Source organism: Ovis canadensis, chromosome 25 (genome assembly GCF_042477335.2).
Source record: "Ovis canadensis isolate MfBH-ARS-UI-01 breed Bighorn chromosome 25, ARS-UI_OviCan_v2, whole genome shotgun sequence".
Taxonomy (NCBI): domain Eukaryota; kingdom Metazoa; phylum Chordata; class Mammalia; order Artiodactyla; family Bovidae; genus Ovis; species Ovis canadensis.
The window spans coordinates 17,878,053-17,899,355 of NC_091269.1; positions in this window are offsets into that span (position 1 = coordinate 17,878,053).

Genomic DNA, 21,303 nt, shown 5'->3' on the forward strand with positions numbered 1-21,303 from the left:
TAGTGCAATTGTACGGTAGTTTGAGCATTCTATGGCATTGCCTTTCTTTGGGATTGAAATGAAAACTGAACTTTTCCTGTCCTGTGGCCACTGCTGAGTTTTCCAAATTTGCTGGCATATTGAGTGCATCACTTTCACAGCATCCTCTTTCAGGATTTGAAATAGCTCCACTGGAATTCCATCACCTCCACTAGCTTTGCTCATAGTGATGCTTTCTAAGGCCCACTTGACTTCATATTCCAGGATTTCTGGCTCTGGGTGAGTGATCATACCATCTTGATTATCTGGATAGTGAAGATCTTTTTTGTACAGTTCTTCTGTGTATTCTTGCCACCTCTTCTTAATATCTTCTTCTTCTGTTAGGTTCATACCATTTCTGTCCTGTATCGAGTTCATCTTTGCATGGAATGTTCCCTTGGTATCTCTAATTGTCTTGAAGAGATCTCTAGTCTTTCCCATTCTGTTCTTTTCCTCTATTTCTTTGCATTGATCACTGAGGAAGGCTTTCTTCTCTCCTTGGTAGTCTCTGGAACTCTGCATTCAGATGCTTATATCTTTCCTTTTTGCTTCTCTTCTTTTCTCAGCTATTAGTAAGGCCTCCCCAGACAGCCATTTTGCTTTTTTGCGTTTCTTTTCCATGGGGATGGTCTTGATCCCTGTCTCCTGCACAATGTCACGAACCTCCATACATAGTTCATCAGGCACTCAACCATCAGATCTAGTCCCTTAAATCTATTTCTCACTTCCACTGTATAATCATAAGGGATTTGATTTAGGTCATACCTGAATGGTCTAGTGGTTTTCCCTACTTTCTTCAATTTAAGTCTGAATTTAGCAGTAAAGTGCTCATGATCTGAGCCACAGTCAGCTCCCGTCTTGTTTTTGCTGACTGTATAGAGCTTCTCCATCTTTGGCTGCAAAGAATATAATTAGTCTAATTTTGGTGTTGACCATCTGGTGATGTCCATGTGTAGAGTCTTCTTTTGTGTTGTTGGAAGAGGGTGTTTGCTATGACCAGTGTGTTCTCTTGGAAAAACTCTATTAGCCTTTGCCCTGCTTCATTCTGTACTCCACTGCCAAATTTGCCTGTTACTCCAGGTGTTTCTTCACTTCCTACGTTTGCTTTGCTATTGCTGAAAGAACCCTCATCGGGAGTCACAAATGTGTTTTCTCCTGGCATGCCCAAAATGTGGTGACAGGGACAGGAATGATGGTGAGTTATTTCTCCGGGCGGGTGCTCACACCACCTGACGTTGGCCTGCAGTCCCCCTCAAATGCATTCCCCTGCTCCGTGGGTCGGGAGTCAAGAATCCTTCCCTTCCCCTCCTGTCCCTCCGTCTGTTGTACCTCACCTAGGGACGTTCTCGAGAAGTGTTGGCTGGTCCTGTTCTCCTGTCCACGTTGGTGACTGAGCAGAGAAACTGTGCCCTAGGGTGGGCTCTGTCTAGCAACGAGTCTGTGCGGGTCTCCCTGGGAGCTCCTATGCTGCGGCTGGCTCTCTGGACAGCGGATTGGTCCTTGGTCACCACCTGCCTGTTTGCTTTTTAAGATGATCCTGTGGGGGAGTAGGGGTCCACAGATGGAGCAGGCTGGGCCGGCCAACTCTTGAATTCCCCAGTGCTGTGGAAGGAGGCTGTGTGGGAGGGGCACCTTGGGCCCGAGGTCAGTTGAGCGGGGATGGGTAGCCACTGGGCTTTTTGGTTTGGATTGGAAATCTCTCGTCTTGGAAACCTGATTGATTTGAAGAGCAGCTATTTGAACCCAAGAGAGTTGATTTCCTTCCTTTTGGCCTTGTCCCTTGGCATGGAGGAATCTTCCTTCTCCCGCCAAGGATTTCAAACAAACCCATGACAGATCACGCAGATCGACTTGCTCCAGTCAGGCTCAGGGGCAGAACAGGATCAAAGCTGGCCTGGTGACAGCAAGTCGCGCCCCCTCCCCCTCCCCAACTCGGAACACACCCCTGTCTGCCTGCCCAAAGACAAATGCTAGCTGGTGACTGAGGTGAGTGTGGCAGACTCACATTTCATGGGAGTGGTCTTGATCATGGAGGTGATGAATGAGCTCAGAAAACACAAGCAAATTATGCGGAATATCCATCCATGCACTTTGTCCTTTGCCTGACTGTGTCTCTTTGTCTCTGTCGGCGCACCCCACCCTCCCACACACCCATACACCCCACACACTGCACACATGCCCACACACACCACGCGCATACTACACACACACTGCCTTGTCCTTTGCCTAGCTGTGTCTCTCTGCCTCTGTTTCTGCCCGCACCACCCACAGGCACACCCCACACACACCACGCATAACCGCACACATACCCCGCCTGCACACACTACACACACACCCTGACCCGACCCCATACACACACACACACAGCCCATATGCACCCCGTCCCCACACACCACACACCCCGCCCACACCACACACATCCCCTCACACACACCACACACATCCCCTCACACACATGGCCCTACACACCAGCCACACATACACACACACACACACACACACGGCGTTGTCCTTTGCCTGGCTGTGTCTCTCTGCCTCTGTCTCTGCCCACACACCACATGCATAGCCACACACACCCTGCCCCCACAGGCCACACACTGGCCACACACCACCCACCCTGTGTGCACATGTGTACACACACACACACACTGCATTGTCCTTTGCCTGGCTGTTTCTCTCAGCCTGTGTTACTGCCCGCCCCCCTCACACCCACACCCACAGGCACAACCCACATACACACACCCATGCCGCCCACACGATACACAAATGGCCCCACGTGGCACCTGTACAAGCTACACCCACAACACACTCATACCCACACACACCACACACACCCCCACACACACACAGCCCCACACACCACCCACGCAGCACCTGTGCATGCCACAGACACACCACACACTGCCCCCCCACACACACACACTGTGTATGTTCCTGTCCCTCTTTCTCCTTCCCTTTGTCATCGTCCCTCTACCCCTTCCCTCCCCTCCTTCCACCTTCACAGGACAGGTTGCCTTTAAGATGAGTCTGCCTGTTGTTAATACACCGTTGACATGAAGATTGCTACAGTCTGACCTGTCACGCCTGTAACCTGGGGCAACGAGGTGGTCAAACATCCTTGGTATGCTAGGTATAGCTTTGTCTGTGGAAGGTAGAAGCCTTCCTTCCATCCCTCGCTGCAGACAAGCAAACTGACCACAACTAAAAACAACGGTGTTTGCCACTTGAGGCATACCTTACACAGTCTCTACGGACTGACATGCCACCCACTTCACTGAACAAATCCTAGGAGCCTTCACCCAAAGCTCTTGCAAAATTCTTCAGAACTGTCAGTCTACCAGTCACCCACCATCATCAGGTGAGGTGTAGAGAACTGATGGAAAAACTGGAGGAATGACTTCTTCCATGGGGTTGATGAACTGAGGAATAGGATGCTAAAGTGGATGCCTGACTTCTTGAGGAAAAGAGGATTTGGGGAGAGGGGCAGGACTGTCAACTTAGAAGGTTGAGTTGAACACGTACACATAAACTGTACGTCAAAACAACCAAAAAGCACCTACTATGCCAGCACAGGAAAGTAGACTTATGACTTTGCATTAACCCCTAAGGGAAAATAATCTGAAAACCTGAAATGAACGTGACTTTGTAAATCCACCCTATACTTCATTTCTTCCATAAGGATGGTGTCATGTGCATATCTGAGGTGATTGATATTTCTCCCAGCAATCTTAATTCCAGCTTGCGCTTCATCCAGCCCAGCGTGTCTCATGATGTGTACTCAGCATGTAAGTTGAATAAGCAGAGTAATGATATACAGCCTTCATGGACTCCTTTCCCTATTTGGAAGCAGCCTGTTGTGTTCCATGTCTAGTTCTAACTGTTGCTTCCTGACCTGTAGAAATACAGATTTCTCATTTTTTTAAATTAATTTTTTTTTTTAAAATTTCCTAACCTGAGTGAAAAGCGAGAGAGACAGAGAGAAGACAGACGGAGGGACAGGCGGACAGGCAGGCAGGAAAAATAAATAAATAAATAAAATAATCAAAGGACCTATGGTTCAATCTGTTGCTTTCCGGATACAAAGAGAAAACAAAGGACTGAAAGGACACAATGTTTAAAATGTGAATTTTGAAAGATGGACATCCACATGGCCACTTCATACAACACCCCTGTCAGCAGAATGGAATCGTTTCTCTTTCTCTCTCAACCTGGTCCTTCCAGACTTCAGAAACTCTCAGTGAGGATTCTTATCTTTTTGGCGATAGTGATTTCCACACATTCCTTAGGGGCCCAGAGGATGTTTCTGTGAAACGGGGATACACACTTCTGGATAGCAGAGTCCTGTGCTATGTGTGTTTGTTCCTTTGCGTGTGGTTCTTCACCCGAAAGGGGGACTGGATCCTGAAGTTTTCCGAGTTGCCTCCACTATCTGAGGACAACCCTCTCTATGGGGGAACATTTCCCATGTTCTCTTGCCCTTCTGATGGAGGATTTAAAGGGGGACCCCTTGTACCTGAAGCCCTGCGGATGGAGGCTAGAGGATTTGGTGAATCTTTCTGACAGAGCTTCCCTGGTGGCTCATGCTGGGAGCCAGCATGGGGAATCCTGCCCCTGGCAAAGGTCATGAGGAAGAGGCCTGATATGCAAAGGCAGGATCAGGCCTCGTGGGGCCCCCTGGAACTTCTCGAGCATCCACCCCAAAACCAGAATCTGTCTTATTATTTTATGACTATCACCAACTCCTATGACATTAACAGGGGGCTATCCCCAACCAGCTTTCTCTGGAAAAAGTTAACTTAGAGCTCCAGTTAACAGTCTCCTGCATATAAAAGGAGTGTCTGGGCTCAAACCCCTCTGATGGCTCTCTAACTTGCCTGACAGGTTTACCTGGACTTTTACAATGACACATGTGATTGTTTATAGCCCCTCAACCACGAGAGGCACGAAGCTTAAAACATCTTAAAGATACAGAGCCCTTTTTAAAGAGCTAAGGATTATATTGATGAAGGGTTTCATTGTTGAGTTAATGATTGCAGCCAGGCCTCCGTATCCTTTATATTTTAGGCACCTGGAGGATATTAATCAATATAATTGGGATGTAGAAAAAAGAATATAGTAGTTTTAATGTCAGCAATGCTAGACTTTTGAGTTAATGAATTTTCTCTTTGTTATAAATCACTGTACTCCTCTTTCCTTGTTATAAATTGTTGTGTCCTTGCTATGTAAGAATGTAACCTTAATTAGTGCTTTCTGAGAGTGGCACCAGACTTTAGTAAGAACAACACTTTTAGGGCAAATTAGTTTTCTGGTTGACAGACCCTTATCAGAAAAGGGCCATAAAATGCTAATAGGCCTCCTGGCCAGAAGATGATGTAAATCACCTAAGACCTGTGTATACAGCTAAGTATGCAGAGAGAAAGCCTGGTCTCGATAAGGGTCAGTGCTGCTGACCCTGTATGACTTTGTATTATCCATTGATCTCTATGTACAACTTAAAGTATAGAAGCTTTCCTGGAAAATAGAGACGGACCAATTTCCTGGAAAGACTGGTTTGCGTCTTTTCCTCTTCTCCTTTTTCAGGCTGAATTCCCATCTGGAACACAAAGCCTCGCCTTGTCTACGAATTTTGCCTGGGCTTCTAAGACCCAAACAGGGAGGCGCTTTGCGTCTCCTTTCCTTTGGGAGACTGGGAGGGTGCCTGTGGCCTAAGGTAGATGGTGCAAGTCCCTTGTTTCAGGGCTTTATTGGCTTCTTGTGTAAACCAAGGAACTTCAGCTCCTTTTTCTCTACTACATTATTCTCTTCTAATCTCTCTTTATATCTCTAAATAAATAATTATTTCCTGATCGCTGATGCCATCTCCCCTTGGAATTACCCTGGATTCACCAGGGCTGGACCCCGGCAGGCTCACATGGTCAAGAGTCTTCCTGCGATGGAGGAGACCCGAGTTCCAGGAAGGCCCGCTCCAGGACCCAACCCGACCCTGACGCTTAGAAATCAATCTCCTTGACTGACTCCCCCTCCACCGACTGGTTTCAAATCCGCTCCAGGAAACCTGTATGTTTCCTTGGTTTCCCTAAAAGTGCCTCTGAGGAAGAAATACCTAATTGCTTGCACCGCAGGGCTGCTTTCCCGATCCCGTCCATCGACATCACAAAGATATGATAACTGTTTCACTGAACGGAGGATCTGTGCTCAGAAAATCTTTCCACGACATGGAGGCCCAAACTAACTAACCTATTTGGTCCCTCCCTCCTCCTTCCTTCCTTCCTTTGGGATTTCTTTTTTCTTTCCTTTCTGTCCTTTTTTCTTTGTCTCTCACGTCCATGCACACGCACATGCACATGCACCGTTTCTCACATACACACGTACATGCACACACAGCCACCAGCTCAGCTTTTCATGGGTTCCAGGCAAGTGTCAGAGGAGGGAATTGCTGGGGTCTGGAGTAGGCTGCCATCCCCACCCCACCCAAGCCCACCCCAATGCATGCGAACCTCCGTGCCCTATAGAGTGTTTTGGATTCAGGTGACTTAAGAGCCGGCCAGCGCCAGAGGAAAGCTCTCCCCCTCCCTCCTTTTCTGTCTCTCTGAAGGCAGGCAGGAATGAAAATCTCCTCCTACAGAGGGGAAGACGTCATGTGACGATGGCTGTTTAGACACATGTCCATGATCTTCACATGTTTGAGCAGGGTTTCCTGAGTTACAAAAAGGAGACTCCTTTGGCCTGACACGAGGTGAGTTTGTCCCTCAGCCTCCCTCCCCACCCCTAGTCCCTTTCCTCTGTGGGGTGCCAAAGGGGCAGTCTCAAGGTGGAGAAATGGGATGGGGGGATGGGGGATGGGGGATGGGGATGGGGATGGAGCGGGTGGGGCAGATCACCATTCAATAGAGAGAAACTCCAGGCAAGTCAAAGGCTCTGACTTGACTGGAAAGCTTTCTGCATTTGAATGAGGCTATCCGAGGGGGCCCTGCAGGGGGAGAGTGAGGGTGGGACCCACAGCCCAACCTGCTGGGCTGAAGAGGCCCTCTGGCTGAGGCGGGGGCACACCTGACTCCTGCAACTCGATCCTTTCAAGGAAACTTCTGGGGTGACTCCCGTCCAGGGAATCATCAAAATCGGCCTGTTTCTGAAAAAGGCCCGGGTCACAGCTGTGACAGATTCTCTGGATCTCTTGACACATGGATTCACCTTCACCCTCCCATCTTGTCGTATCCTTTGGACACACTGGAAGAGGTCTTTGGCCTCAGCCAGGAAACAAGCCAAGACAAACAAATACTTTTTTCTTTTTTCTTTCTTTTCTTTTTTTTTTTTTGAACAGGGTGAAAACAATGCATGGCTGTGGATTGGAGAGAAACCTGCTCCTCTCACATGCCTGAAGGCAGGAAGTTATCAGCCGGACAGAACCTGCCTTCACGTCTCAGGGGAACCTGGACAGTCCCCTTGCCTCAAGTGCCCCCAACCCCTAGCCCAGTTCCCCACCGCATCCCCCATCTCCCCAACCTCACCCCCTCATCAGGCTCTAGGCTGAGATGCCAGATTGCTGCCCTGCTGCTTGGTGCCCATCTCCATTAGCCATGCCTGAAAGGCATGTGAAATAATGGACAGCAAATAGTGCACCCAGAAAACACAAAATGATTCTCTTGAACACAAAACGGTCATTTTTATGGATCCAAGTAGAGGTCGTTGATATACTCATTTGATGCATGAGACTCGATTTATTTTAGCTTTGATTGGTGCCCTATCCAGAGAAATCATGTGGGTCAGAAAGCAAAAACAGAACAGAACAAAATCAAAACCACAGCCAAGTCGAGGGAGTGCTGAACCAGAGGGACTCACCAATCCTGTGGCATCATTTGCCATACACATCCTTTCTCTATGGCAAAGAGAGATTTTGAATTTATCCCCATGTTGGTTTTTAGTGCCTGAAACCACACAACAGATATTGATCATGTCTAATTCTGATAATCTCTAAAAATATAAACCAGATCTCTGTATAAAATTACTTAATGATATCTTTAAATGCAAGAAGGTATGACATGTGAAAGAAAAATCAAAGTGCAATGAGCATTGTTAAGAGAGCTCATGAAAATAGAGACAGGAGACCATTGAGGAAGAGGTCTGTGTCTCAATCTGGGTGGAATGTAAACTTTGAGTACTTACTGTGTAACAGAGAACTCCAGATCATCTAAACAGTGTTCCTGAAATTCAAAATACCTATCATTCCCTCCCCTTTCCCTAAATAACTTGTTACAGTCTACCCTTTAAGAAGAAATATTTCCTGTTTTGCATGACAGCAAATCATAATTGCTCTCAGATGACTTTACAAGCTCATGAGTTTCAGCTTTCTAAGCCCCTGACTCTTTCCTGTGGAGCATTCCCTTGGTTTTATTGAAATCTTGCCCCTGAATGGCAATATCTAAGACCCCCAAATAAAGTTTTCTTTTTTTGCAGCTAATACTGACTATTAATTGAAAGATAATAAAACTAGGTGATTTTATTTCATTTTTTTAAGTTCCAGGCATATTGAAATATAGTTTCCTTAGTTAAGGACATATAACATCCTTAGTTCTAACGTGAACAGAATGTTGACTTGATGCACTTGTATGTTGCAAAATAATTACCACCAAAGCGGTAGCTAATAGTTTTATCACAACCCACAAATATTATTGCTGTATGTGAAAGAAACTGAACTCACTCAGTCATGTTCGACTCTTTGCGACCTCGTGGACTGTCGCCTACCAGGCTCCTCCAACCATGGAATTTTCCAGGCAAGAGTACTAGAGTGGGTTGCCATTTCCTTCTTCAATTATATGAGAAGAGAAATATTCATGTCAACTGTCGTGGAAACTTTCTAATATTATAATGCTACAATAATAATACTATTCATTATAATCAAAATGCTGTTTGTTACTTACACAGTATATATTTACCTTATACATGACACTTTCTTCCCCTTACATCATCATCTTCCCATTTCTCCCTGCCCCAGCTGCTCTGTTATTGTAGTTTTCATTTCTTTAAATTGCTGACATGTAAGTGACATTAGAAACTATTTTTCTTTCTCTACCTGACTTATTCATGTGGCATCACTCCCTAAGTAACATCCATGCTATCACAATATAATGATTTTTTCATTCCTGTTGCTTAATTTTACATCTGTATCTACCTATCAAACTATCTCTATCTGGATCATGTATCTTCTTTATCTATTCTTCCATTGATGGACACTTAGGCTGTTTCCATATCTTGACTATTGTGAACGATGCTGCAATGGACATGAGAATGTAGATATCTCTCTGAGATTCTGTTTTTATTTTCTTTAGATGTACACCCAGAAGTGAGATTGTTGGAAGGATCAATAATTTTTTAACCACTACTATTTTCTAAGTCCTTCTGAGGTTATACAATTAATTATTCATTGTTTTCGAATATACGCCATTTGAATCAAAGCTATGGCATATGTATTAGGGAATACAGCTAAAACGACAACAAAAACACTCCCATGAACACTACGGTAGCAGAGGGTGTGTCCGCAGTGCCAGCTTTCCATGGCACATAAACTTCCACAAGCCCCCTGCAGTTGGCAAGTCATTCAATAAACACTGAACAACAGTTTTCATGGACCAGGGTTGCCTAGGTGCCAGTCAATCCCCAGATAAATGGAGTGATTACAGACTACTTAAGGAACAAAGTGGAGAAACATATATTATTTCAACAAGACGAGCACTATGAGAAGAGAAGAAAGATGTTAAGTTGTGCCTGGGGAGCTAGAATTATTCAAACAGAAAAGAAAACATGTCAGACAAGGGGTGAGAATGGTTCAAAGTTAATGGAGCAAAATGGTGGAGACAGGCCTAGAAGATGCTAGCAGATGCTAGGGGCACAGCACACCTGGACCGGTGAGCATGCAGTGAGCTGAGAGCGATGGACATACATCATCTGCAGGTCTGCATGGGCCGATCTCCAGAGCCCAAAGTGTGAAGGACTTAATGATAACACGCATGCTCATGGTCCCCACTGGTATGTTTCAACTGTGCTCTCAGCACTGTACAGAGAGCTTCCCACACTTCTGATGGCACAGTGAACTATGATTTCTTTATTTTGTCTACAGAAGATTCAGTAAGCTTCCCAAGTGATAGTACTAGGTATTGGCCAATTGCATTCAATCTTAGACTGTATTGCTTTAAAATGATTTTATTTGTTTATTTTGGGGTGTGCTGTGTCTTCATTGCTCTGCAAGCTGTTCTCTGTGGAAAGAGGGGGCCGCTTCATGATTGTGTGTCTGGGCTTCTCATTGCTGTGGTTCCTCTTGGGAGCATGGGCCCTGGGGCACGTGGGCTTCAGTTGCTGCTGGGTGTGGGCTCAAAACTTGCAGTGGCCAGAATCTAGAGCACAGACTCAATAACTGAGGCATACAGGCTTAGTTGCTCTGTAACATGTGGGATCTTCCTGGACCAGGGATGAAACCCATGTCTCCTGCATGGGCATGGGATTGTTTACCATGGAGCCACCAGGGAAGCCCCAGTCCCAAACTCAAGACTGATGTGTTTACGTCACCACTTTTTATTGGAGAGTTTTTAAACGATCCAGTCAGGCCTGGAAAAAGAACACAACATGTACGTACTTTCAATGTGATCATTGAGGCCAGGAGGAGTCATGCAGATGCCGATAAGGGAGTAAGGTTCTTTTCCTTACTTAATTTTTCCTTATTTGCCTTTTCATAAGGTGATGATTTGACTCACAGTCCACACTCCTGCTCCCACTGCTCCCCTCCGTGAACTGGAGTTTGAACCTAGGTGGGCCTCTGAGCACACACATTGCTGGGTTCCGTCATGCTGGTTTGACCTTTGGTTCTCACAATCTGGCACTCTTGCTGCTTCTTGAAGTGACCTAGAGAAGAAGACATCGAATTCCATATTAGATAAGCTTCTTTAACTAGCGATGGTGGCACAACAGCCACAACAAGTGGGATGGATAAACACAAAAGCTGGTTCCTTTTGGACTATGAGCCCACCTCTGTTCTTGTGTGTGTGTGTGTGTATGTGTGTGTGTGAGAGAGAGAGGCCTTTGTGGTCCTAAAGCAAGAAGCACTGAGGAGATAAGACTTTCTTTAACTAACATATTTTCCTTCATTTCAGTCTTGATGGTCCAACGATTTGGAGGATGACATTCAATGTTTCAGGGTAGATGATTTAAGAAGCTGTGAAGGGACTGCCCTGCCTGGTTGTCTAGTGGTTCATAACCCACCTGCTGATGAGGCAGGGGACAGGGTGTTTTCAATCGATCCCTGATCTGGGAAGATGCCACTGGGCTCTGGGTAGGTTCTATATAAACCTACAGAACGGACAGTGCCAGGCGTGAAGTGAGGGCACACAGATGGGGGACTATGGATGAGGGTGACTGATACTGACTGACACTGACATCTCCATGTAGGTGGGTTGTGGCCAGCACACTCCTCTGGGGCAGGATGTTCCTAGGGCTGCTGGGGAGCACGCGCTAGCCGGAGGAGCAGGGGACCTAAGGGAACTCTCTGTCCTCTCTGCTCGATTTTGCCCCTGGAACCCTAATCTGCTCAAAGAGAGGATTCATCCTATGGAAAGACAAACCCACAAGTGGGTGAACCTCATTTCTGGTTCACTTTAATTCTAAACGTGCAATGGTCGGATTCACTCAACTCTCTGGATTTCTGTTCTCCCTGAGATCCCGACCTACTCACTGGAAGAACACATGGAGCTGGATGAGATCTCCCTCTGCATGGCAGCTCCAGTGGTGTACACATTTCAATGGCTGTGGCTTGTGGACATCGCACTGAAAGCCTGAAACCGCCAGTGTTTCAGACACCTGTTTCCGCAATGAGTGAACAGTTCTAGCTGTGGGAAGCCCAAAACTTGCCACAAACTGCTCCTCTTCCTCCTCCTCCTCTCTGTCCCCATCATTCCCCCTACATGCAGGCTCCCCCATCTCGCCTGGCCCCGGACCGTCCGGGTCTCAGCCACCCGTGGAAAAGACCAGGAAAAAATGGTCCCATAATGATGCAACCAAGAAACAACGGAAGTCCACTTAGATGCAGTTAGGAGACACCTGAGCATACCTAGGCCAACATTGCCACCGTGTGGGATGAAAGGCCAGTGTGAGGAGAGCTCAAGACTTCAGAGGAGGAGGAAGAGGAGCAGGAGGGAGGGAGGAAGGGAGGGAGGGAGGAAGGGAGGGAGGGAGGGAGGAAGGGAGGGAGGGAGGGAGGCAGGGGGTGGGGAGGTAGGAGGGGTGGGGAGGGACAGGCTGAAGCTATCTCAGGGAGATGATGTGGGTGAAAATGTTCCTGTTCAGAAGGGTGCTCGAAGAGATAGTTCCGGGACCATGAGAGCACAAAGGGCTTCGTTTTGCTCGCTGATCTTAAAGCTGGGAGTGGGAGATAGGGGAGGGAATCATCCAGACATAGGAAAGACACCAGGCTGAGAAGGCAAGACAGATTCTTTACAAAAGGGAATCGGATGCTTTTCTGTCAATGGTTTCCATAATCAGAACATCATGGAAATCCCTCCATCTATTCATCTACCATCATTTTGCTCCTTTTCTGTTCTCTACATTTTTAATGGCGAGTGAGTGAGAGAGTCTTTCAATGATTTGATAGGATTTTTGAATGTCGTGGGACCATGGTACTCTTCAGCCATGGATGAACGTGATAGCTTCTTTTGTCCATTTCAGCTTTCAGAGTTATCCTGAACTCCCCACCCCTCACCAAGTGAGGCCAGTGTGTTGCTGTGTGCTGGAGGACACCGTGCTACCCACATCTTGATCTTAGACTGAACAAAACCACCATTGGGAGTGTGTTCATTGGCTTCATTTCCTTTCTCTATGGCACTCACCTGACTGTCCTGTCCACTCTTTGGATCCCTTCTCTGCCGGCGACGGAATGAAACACCAACACTGCAGAGTGGTTTAAATCTTTATATTTTAACACTTGCTTCTTACAGCTGCTTTATTTTATATCTTTTGCACAACCCCCTACAGGGCAAGCTGCCAAGCACTATGATTCAGAGACTATACAGTGTGCAGGCGCAGGGCGAGATAACCTTTACCTTGGCTTATTTACTGCAGCTAAGACTTTGTTTGGGGGAACTTCCTTATCAACTTAGAATCCGTTTTGTCCCAAGGTCTGTTCCTTTTGAGGAATCAGAGAAACATCCTTGTGTGCAAGCAATGTTCTTTTCCCATGGGAACAAACAGGATTTTTAGCTGAACATCTCATTTGCAAGAATGCTCAGCCCTGGTTGAGAGTCTCGTTTGCAAGCACTTCTCAACCTTCTTTAAACCTAGTTCCCTACACTGGGCAGAACATCTCCTTTGCAAAAATGTTCAGCCCTGGTTGAGAGTCTCGTTTGCAAGCACTTCTCAACCTTCTTTAAGCCTAGTTCCCTACACTTCTCTCCCCCTCCCCCTCAAGGTAATTGGTTCTTTTCTTTCTCCTCCTGCTCCTCTTTCTTCTCACCCTAGTTTCTCTCCCCACCTCTTCCCCTCCAAATCCCACTCTTTTCAAATTGACATCCAACTGACTGACAACATTTTCTTTTGCCTTCTTTTCTTCCTTCCTTTCTTCTTTCGTTCCATTTCTCTGTTTGTTTTGTCTTTTTTGGTTCCCCCATTAATTTTCAGCTGTATAGAAGAGATTTTTTAGTGTAGTGTGTGACACAGCGATCACCAGGATACATCTAGTTAGTGACTGTCTGTCACCACTTGGTGTCATGGCAAATGATATTTGGTGTCATGACTTACCCGTGACTCATTTGTTTCATAAGTGGAAGGTTGCACCACTTTGTCCGTCTCCCTCACTAGTGGCACTCACTCATTCTCTCCCCTACCCCATCCCCACCACCAGTTCCCCCCTCCCTCCTCTGGCCACCATGTGTTCCTTTGTGGTAGCTATGAGCCTGCTTCTGTTTTGTTCTGTTCTGTTAACTGTGTATCGTTTGGTAGGTTCTGCATGGAAAGAAGTGATCTGAGGTATTTCATTTAGCATAATACCCTCTAAAGGTCTCTCCAAGTTCCTGCAGACTGTGAGATTTCATTCCCTTCTGGTGGTTGAGTCCCATTCCTCTATGTGTGTGTGTGTGTGTGTTTGTGTGTGTGTGTGTGTGTGTCTGCATGAGCATGTGCATGTGTACAAAACATGAATAGGACAGATATAGTCGTAGGCACACAGACAGAGATTTCTCTCATTATGTTCGTACCGATGTCTACCTCGGTATACGTGTCGATACCACACATACGTACGTCCATTTCTTCTTTGTCCCCTCTGTGGGCACTCCGTACAGTTGCTGGGTTGGGTCGAATGGGCAATCTTTGGTGGAGTGTTCCGAGGGATCACAAGACTCTTTTCCCTAGTGATATGGTTTCTCTCTGTGTGAGGTTCCAGGTGCCTGCACACACACACCCCTCCGCAGCCCCCCACCCTCCCCCCCACCCCCGCAGCTCCGCCACCCCAGACCTCCTGGCTGCCCGCCATTCCGGTGTTTGTAGCCAGTTATTTTGAAATCCATGTTCTCCTGACCTCAAGTGCACTTTCACCACCCACCCTCGCATGCTTGGGTTTGTTGTCTTTGGACTTTGTCACGGTCTCTACCTAGGTTGAGTTTTGCTTTCTCTTGTTGGGGGTCCAAGTGTCTCCTTTACCTTTCTTGCTCCTGGGCTTGTGTGTCTGTGTCTGCTTTCGAAAGTCCTGCTTCGTTCTCCGAGCAGCGCTTGCCTGGTTTCGCTTTGCCGGTCCCTCCCTCCCTCTTTCGGGGGGGGGGGGCGGGTCGGGGGAGCTGGGAGGTCACTGGTGCCCCTCTCTCTGGCAACATCGCCCCGTGCAAGCCCCGCCGCCGGCGTCTCTGTGGAATGTCCTGCCACCACCCTAGAATCACGTGGGGGAGCACGTCTCTTTCATGTAAGCCTCCTGAGGAGATATTTCCCAGCTCCTCTCCCTTCTTGTGTGGCCGGGATCGCGTCGCATCGCGTCCCGTCGCTCGGCAGCGGCGGCTCCGGGCTGCGCTTGGGCATTTGGGCTGCTGGCGCTGTGGCACCCTTGGCGGCCAGAGAATAACAGTCCTCGGGACGTTCGAGCCGGTTGTCGGGAGCCACCTGGCGGCCGCTTTTATATTGTTCCTCCCCTCTGGAGCTTCGGCGAGACCTTCAGGAGGGTTGTGACTCAGCCGCCGGGCACGAGGGAGAGCTCCCAGACACCGGCTACACTGGCAGAGATCGTCCCGGTGGAGCCGAGACCTAGGGAAGTCCTGCTGTCACCAGAGATTGGTTCTCTAGACTTCTGAGGAGCGTGGTCGTCGCGGAACTCCAGGCAGAGACTCTGGGGTGGCGTGACGAGGTCGACCAGCATCTCCTCGTGCCCTTGCGGCCACGGAGACAGAACGGCTGGACCCTACCTGGGCCGGGCTGCGCAGTGGGCAGGGAGAGGGCCTTCCCTACCTGGAACGCCTGGACTCAGATTCGGAGGTCCGGCTTCCTCCTCGGCCGCCCTCAAGAGCGTTCGCTTTGGCCTCGGCCCTCGCTGGAGGTGGGATTGGACCGGATTGTGGTGTGGAGGTCGCTGGAGGGTGTGCCTGGTTCTGGGCCTTCGGGTTCTTTCTGATCTAGGTGTTATCCGCGTTGCACTCCGGACGTAGCGACACGCCCAATAAAGTTGTGAGGGTTGATCGGGAGAGCCCGGCCAGCGCGGGAGCGTGTGCGGTCCCCTGTGGGGTCCGGTCGCCTGAGGCGTCTCCTCACATGCATGCTTTTTGTTTCTCAAAATCCCGATAGGCCTGAAAATGTGGATGGACCAGACCCTGCTTTCTCCAGTGGCCAGGGAGGGCGTGCTCAACCCTTCAGTGTGCCCTCTTGGGTCTTGGTCATCGGATGTGACTTTTTCTCACCCCTCCCCAACTCCCTGAATCCCGCTCAGGAGGTGTGGACCGTCTCGGGCTGTCCATCTAAGATGGTCTTGGCCCTGGTGCAGTCCTTTGTCGGGGCCCACTCTTCTCGTTGGAGGCACGTCGCTGACTTTTTGCACATCAAAGCCAAAACCCGTTCTGAGACTCGCACTAAATGGTACACCTAAACGTGTGGGCAAAGAGGAGGGCGTCTCTGGCCAGCTTTGTCTCCCTTGGCGTCTGTGTCCCCAGTTTTGCCAACATGCACCCCCCTCCCCCTTCTCACCTCCGCCCCACCCTGGGTGAGCAGATGAACCCACAAGAACTCCAGGGCTGGTGTTTATGGTGTACTTCTGGAGACAGGTGGGGGAGCCATGGTTCCGGGTTCCGTCCCTGTGAGTCACAGATGGGCCCCGCTATCGGCTGCTGTCATTTTGTCGCCCTTAATGGGCCTTTTTTATCACCAGGTAAGTGCCGACATGGTGTGCTTTAGTGTCTTATCAAAGACTGGGGGTCTTTGGATGCACATATGGTTCCAGGATTTTGGGTCACCAGCTGGTGACTGATTTGGCCTTGGCTACTGAAGCCATCTATGGGGGCTTATGTGCTAGCTCCTCTGGGGTGTCTGTCTGAACCAACCTGTGGTGCTATCTCTGGTCGGAGAGTGGTAAGGAGAGTGCACAGTGCTGCAGGCACCTTAGTGGTGAGTGGAACAACTCGTTTTGTGGGGTGTGCTACATGTCAAGCATTGCCCTGGGGGTTTGGTTCTTGCATGAGGTGAGATGGTGGGGAGGTTGTTGGTGAAACTAAAGGTTGGACCTTCTGGTGATTGTTTTTGCCATGCCTCCTCCAGCTCTGCCTTAGCTCAACTGATGTGGTGTGGTTGTGTTTTCTGGGGTGAACCTAAGCTGTGCTGGAGGAGGGTTGAGTGTCCTTGGTAATGGTGTCTAACATGGTCTGTCCATGTTGTCTCTTGCCTGTTTTTCCCCCTGCTTGTTGGGGAGAGTGAGGAAACCAGTGGGAGGGGGATGAAAGCAATTGGGTCCTGACATTTGGCTTTCTGTCCTATGTGTTGGGGCATCATTGAAGTCACTGGTTTTCTGATACAGCAGATGCTGTTTGGCTTTCATGGTGTGTGCCTTGTGAACAGTCCTCTCCGTGTTCCCTACATTGAGAGGGTTACACTGTGTGCTGTGTAGGTGTGTGAGCATGCCTCGTTTGACCCTTGGTGGTGTCCATAGAGTGTTCCAGGTCATCCACCAGGTACCTGAAGTTGAGGAGTGGTGTTTCCCTTATCAAAGTCTTACCCCTTGGGTCCCTGCCACGAGGGTGTGGGTCTCTCTAGGGGTGGGTGGTTCAAACAGTAGAAAAAGAATGTGTGTTCCTTTTGTGGAGACATAGATGAGGCCTTGCAGGGGGTGGGTTGTGGGTTCTGCTCTTGCCCTGACTGTGCATGTGTTTGTGTGTGGTGGTTTACTTCTACTGCAGACTCCATCAGAAACCACAGTATCCAGCACCAAAACATGTGGGCAGAAAGCCCTTTTTGCTGTGGGGTGGGGGGCTGGGTGCACTAGCCCTGTGGTGAGATTGTGTGTGGCTCCTTGTGTACTGTGGCCTGTGCCTCCATGCTCGGAGTTAGAACAGGGATATGCTGGGCATTTGGCAAGTGGGGGGGTTGTGCCTGTGCTGTGTGCATGTGTGGCTGGCCCTGCGGTATGAGCCCAGGGGGAAGGGGGGCTATGGAGTGCAATGTTTGGTTGGCCCTTCCTTCCCCAGTCCTACAGTGGCAGTGTAGAGGAACCTATACCTGTCCTTCCCCTGAACTTCAGCCACTGAGTGTATGGTTATGGATGGAGGTAGCTGGGTAGATGGTATGCAAGCCCTGGTGGAAAGGCTAGGTTGTGGGGCCTTGTCTGGTGATGGCAAGGATTGGCTAGTGTCCCAGGTATTGCAGGATGTTTGTAGGGGTGGTGGTGGGATCTTGTGATGGTTTTCATGGTATGGCTGTTTCCAGTGTTTTCTGGTCCCCAGAAAATGCATGTGTCCTATGGCCTTGGGTGTGTGCCTGCTGGCCCTTCACTGTTACTGCTAGCTTTTTCTCATCCTAGATGTAGGAAGTCAGTGTGGTGGTGGGTGTGAGCACTATGAGGGTGGGGGTACCAGTCTGTTCTCCTGGGTGTGCTGTGGGACTGCCTGTGTGCTGGGAGGATGGGTGTGCTGGGAGACTATTCGTGTCCTGGGAAGCCTCTGGTGGTGAGATCCAGTGGTGTGACCCGTGTTTACTGGGTTGATTTGAACCATTCCCCTTGCAGTGTTGTGTGGCCACCCTAGCTCCACAGCCAGATCCATGGTATTGTCCTGAGGCTATAGTCTGTTGGTGCCCTTTTGTGTCTGCCTCAGAATGCTTCCTGTATGCTGCTCCCTGGGGCTGTGCCCTTGGTCTCACTTCGTGTGCTTACCATGGCCCTCATCCATTGCTTGTTTTGCTGATGCCTGTCTGCAACTGCTACTGCATGCTGGATAATGGGGAGCATTGAGCATTTGTGAAACCCAGTCCCACACTGGGCTGTTGGTATCGTACACTTGCCTCAGTGTGGGTTGGGTACTTGGTTTGCCCCACTGAGCCAATTTCCCTGACCTTTCTAAACACAATACCTTACGGCTCTGGGGTGGGTGGAAAGATGGATACCAAGGGTGTGTTGGGCATTTGCCTGGATGGTGGTCTGGGTGCTGGCTCACAGGGCTAACAGGATGGCCGGGTTTGTAAGGGGGTTGGTGTGGAGGAGCACCCCAGCCAACACACATAGTTGTGGTGATGGTAAACCGCTGTGAACCATGTTGAGTGTGTGATCATGTGTGGCAAAGGAAGGAATTGGTGGTTCTCTGGTTTGCTGAGGATGTACTTGACACTCTACTATGACTGTGGGATATGTGGCTGAAATGGTAGAGTGCATTGAGCTGAAGGGCTAATCACACACGTAGAAGCATGCTGTAAACGTGATCAGCTTCCTAAGCGGTTGATTGTGTAGAAAGATTGAGACATGAATGTCTCAAGATGAAAAGTTGGGATGCGAAACTAGAACGGTGAAGCGAGCTTATGTGGGCCTTGCAGGGGGTGATGAACTATATGGTTTTTGAAACCATGTCTAGGGGAGGACAAGGGAAAATATAAGATGTGCATGTTCACATGCACAAGGATGATTGTCCTCTTTCTCCGGGCCTCTCGGGCCGAGTCTCCTGCCGACGAGAGAACGCACCGAGAGGAGAGGACGTTACGGCCCGTGGAACGGTCTCAGCACAGATACCCTAGACGGTGGGCAGGGGAGGGGGAGTCCCCCACACCTGAATCACCACAGGTGGCTCTGCAGCCAGGGCAGGGCTCGAAGGAATACAGCCACAGATGGGCCGGGTGCCGGCATCCATCGTGGATGCGTGCGTGCGTGTCCCTGTGTGTCTTTCCTCCTCCGCCCTTGCCGCCGAGTGCCCTGAGGCACGCCCCTCGGCCAAGGTTGCCTGGGCAGCCGGAGCCTGAAGTTCCCGACGGGGGCTGGGGAGGGGGGTGCCAAGGAAGGGGGACCCAGTGCTGCCCGCCCACGTGGACTGGGGGCGTCGCGCCCCGACCTGGGACACTGACGGGGGCGGCAGCAACCGGACAGCCCTGTTTCCTCCTCTTCCCCGCGCCGCCACCCCAGCTCACCCCACCCCAGCCCCCTTGGTTTTTCTGGGCCTCCCGTGGCCACCCACCGGCAGAGGGAACTCTCTGGCAAGAGGGGAGGGTTCGGGGCCCCTCCTGGGGGACTCGCTATCGGGAGAGCGCTGGCTAAGTTACCTGGAGAGGAAGACTGAGGTCGAGGCGGGCGCGACGGTGGTGCGGGCGTGGACGTCGGCCCCGCTTCCCCTTCTTGGTGCACGTGTTCAGGCGGCGATCGGCTCTGCTTGAACCGCCTTCTGCGTTGGTTTTGGAACCAGACCTAGGGGCAAACAGAGAGAATGCCTTCTGAGGAGAGAGGCCGCCAGTTGCTTTCAGCCGGCTCGGATCGGCGTGGAGAGCCTGAAAGGGAGAACGGGGGCAGAGACGGGGGCCTACCTGAACTCTGCTTTCGGCAATGCCAAGCTCCCGGGCCAGGCGTTCTCTGGTCGCTATCCCAGGGTAGGGGTTCTGTTGAAAGAGCGCTTGCAGGGCGTCCTTCTGGCTCAGCCTCAGAACGAGCCGCCTCCTTCGAGATCCTGTGGCGACCGGCCCTGTGCCAGAAGAGCAGGGAGGGCGAAGTCTCAGAGCACACGGGGGAGGACTGGACGGGGGAGGACTGGACGGTGGAGCCCAAGCGTGCTCCCCTGTGCCTGAGCAAAGCCGGGAGCCAGGGGACGGGTGTGCATTTGGAAGTCGCTTGGCGACACCCCGACAGCCAGGCTGAGAGGCAAGGGTGGTGGGGGTATCCCCCACCCCCACCCCACACCGGCAGGCAGGGAACAACAGCAAGCAGACAGGAAACCGGCCCCGGCCCCAAAGCAAAGGCGGCAAGAAATCCCACCCACCCACTGTGAAGGCCACAACACCGCTGCGGTCCACTGCCGCGTGTTTCCACCCGTCTGGGGGGGGAGGGGGCATGCCATGGAGACGTCTCAATGGGGCTGCTCCCAGATTTCCTTCCATGATGATGCCAGTGGGAGGGAGCCTGGCTTCGCGGGGCTGACGCGAGCAGAGGCCGTGTTTGCCGTCACTAGGGAGAAGGGAAAGGAGGGGAAAGGAAAGGGAAGGGAAGGAAGCCAAAGCGAAGCCCGAACACCGGAACGCCTGACAGAAGGCAGGAGGCACTAGGCCCCTGTGCAGAGGAAGCCACTGAAGGCGGCAAAGCCACAGAGCTCCCGGGCTCCCGTTCCCACAGGAAGATGTGAAGATAAAGGGCCTCATCCCAGCACAGCACACGCTCCCACCCACCCCGCCCCCCGCCCCCCGCCCCCCGCAGCGCGCCCCTTGACACAACACCGTCTTCCCAGAAAGGAGAACGGAGAAGCCACGTGTGTGCCAAAGGAGCAAGACGAACGGACGATGCCCACCCCCCCCACTTGGGCACACCTGACGCCTGGGAACCGAGGGCCCGTCCGATGGGTCCCCACCGTTCTCGGGCGGGGGGGAGGTCGACACGTTGGCCGAGAACCCTTGCCCGGGCCACCCGCAAATCCCCTGAGACGGGATCCGACCCCAGGGACCCGGGGGCAAACGTACCGCTTGAGGTGCTGGAGGAGCCGGACGAAGCCATGGTGGGAGAGGCACTCACTCGGGCGCGCTGCAGACTGCTGGCCCAGCGGGCGGGGGCCCCAGCAGCTCAGGACTCTGGAGAGCGGGAGGAGGCTCCGCCCCCATTGACGTAAGCAG